The sequence below is a fragment of the Balaenoptera ricei genome, chromosome 9 (genome assembly GCF_028023285.1).
Source record: "Balaenoptera ricei isolate mBalRic1 chromosome 9, mBalRic1.hap2, whole genome shotgun sequence".
Classification (NCBI taxonomy): Eukaryota; Metazoa; Chordata; class Mammalia; order Artiodactyla; family Balaenopteridae; genus Balaenoptera; species Balaenoptera ricei.
In genome coordinates this window covers 77,409,103-77,411,429 of record NC_082647.1, presented here as the reverse complement: position 1 = coordinate 77,411,429, position 2,327 = coordinate 77,409,103, and the positions used below count along the sequence as shown (strand labels likewise).

The following is a 2,327-nucleotide window of genomic DNA, read 5'->3' as shown; positions in this document are numbered from 1 at the left end:
GGCCCGCGCACCGCGATGAAGAATGGCACCCGCTTGCCGCAACTGGAGAAAGCCCTCGCACAGAAACGAAGACCCAACACAGCTAAAAATAAATAAATAAATAAATAAATTTAAAAAAAAAAAAAAAAAAAGAAACTCAAGAAATCCAAAAAATGCACAATTCAATACCTTTACCCTCTTTAACAGTCCCTCTCCACCTTCCCCTCCCCAGGGTCTATTGTTAAGAGTAGGTCAAGTCAATGGTTTCCCCTCTCACTGAGAGTAAAATCCAAAGTATTTCCTATGGCCTATAAGTCCCTCCAAGACCCGGCCCCCTCTCACCTCTGACCTCATCTTCTATTACTCTTTCCTGGGTTATTCACCTCCAGTCTCATGAGCCTTCTGTTCTTTGATCATCCAAGCATGCTTCTTCCTCAGGGCATTTGTAGTAGTTCTAGCTACTCCCAAGCCACAGTCCTTGACTTTAAAGACTTTGACTCCTATCTCACATTACTGCCAGCCACTCCTGATAATAAAGAGCTGGAATAGACACTTCTTCTTTGAGCCTCATTAATTTCCAGTGAAACCCCTTAGAAAGCAGCCCCTCTGCATGTCTTGACTCCTTTAAGTTAGCTGTACTGTATGACTCATTTCGTCATTTTTTCAGGTCTTTACTCAAATGTCAAGCTATTTTGTTTGAAGAACCTAGAAACAGTGTCTGGCACATAGTAAATGCTCAGTAAATATGTTTTAAGGGAATAGAAAAAATGAATAAGCAGGTTGACTCAGAAAAACGTGGACTAAGTATAAAATTATATGAAGGATTTTGGGTCTTATTTTTATGCTGCTTAAATTTTTAAAAATTATTTATGCTTATACTTACTGGAATATTTCTTCATAATTCTGGGCCTCAGTTCAGTCAATATTTGTTCCACAAACATTTACTGAGTGCCTGCCATAAACCAAAAACTGTGCTAAATTGTAGTGATAGATGGTGTAAACATTACCTTCTGCCTTCAGGGAGACAGTAGATTATTTTATTTCTACAAGTTCTTCTGGCCCAGATAGACTGGGGTTGTGTGTTTTATTGGTTTTTTGTTTGTATTGCAGTTCATGTAGTGCTTTTCCTGTGGCAGAGATATCATAAATACCATTCTCAGGCTAGTTGCCTTATTTTCTTTGAAACTGTTTGCCATCCAAAGTAGCATTGACCTCGCTTTTTGCCTCCTTAAAAACAGCAGATGGCGGATGAAGCCAGTGCTGGGGAAGGGCCCGGAGGTGGGGGGGAGGGGGCCTGGAATGGGAGGCCGCGGTGGCTTCCGAGGAGGCCGCGGAGCTTGCGGAGGCAAGGCGGAGAGGACAAGGAGTGGCTCCCTGTCACCAAGCTGGGCCGCCTGGTCAAGGACATGAAGATCAAGTCCCTGGAGGAGATCCATCTCCTCTCTCTGCCCATCAAGGAATCTGAGATCATTGACTTTTTCCTGGAGGGCATGCCTCAAGGATGAGGTTTTGAAGATTTTTCCTGGCAAAAGCAGACCCGTTAATAATTCAATAAAAATAATTAATGAAAAAAAAAAAAAAAAAAAGCAGACCCGTGCTGGCCAGCTGACCAGGTTCAAGGCATTTGACGCCACTGGGGATTACAACGGACATGTCGGTTTGGGTGTCAAGTGCTCTAAGGAGGTAGCCACTGCCATCCGTGGGGTCATCATTTTGGCCAAGCTCCCCATCGTCCCCATGCGGCCAGGCTACTGGGGGAGCAAGGTTGGCAAGCCCCATACCATCCCTTGCAAGGTGACTGGCCACTGTGGCTCTGTGCTGGTGCGCTTCATCCCTGCCCCCAGGGACACTGGCATCGTCTCAGCCCCTGTGCCCAAGAAGCTACTGATGATGGCCGGAATTGACGACCACTACACCTCTGCCAGGGGCTGCACCACCACCCTGGGCAACTTTTTGATGCCATTTCCAAGACCTACAGTTATCTCACTCCTGATCTCTGGAGAGAGATGGTGTTTACCAAGTCTCCATATCAGGAATTCACTGACCATCTTGTAAAGACCCACACCAGAATTTCTGTGCAGAGGACCCAGGCTCCAGCTATAGCCACCACATAGTTTTCTATGAGAAGAATAAAGTGAATGAAGCCAGAAAAAAAAAATTAACCTCTTCTGAAACATACCTTTTTACCCTACGTCAAACAAAACTAATATGCAAAGATCTACCAAACAGCTCAATCTTTTTTTATTGCAATATAATTGATATACATCATGTATTAATTTCAGGTGTACAACATAATGATTCAATATTTGTATATATTGTGAAATGATCACCACAATTAGTTAACATCT

General features: G+C 43.7%; 1 pseudogene; it reads left to right on the top strand.

Moving 5' to 3' along the window:
- The first annotated feature begins 1,220 nt into the window (after positions 1-1,220).
- LOC132371568 (small ribosomal subunit protein uS5-like) lies at positions 1,221-2,124 on the top strand (annotated as a pseudogene).
- Positions 2,125-2,327: the final 203 nt, after the last annotated feature.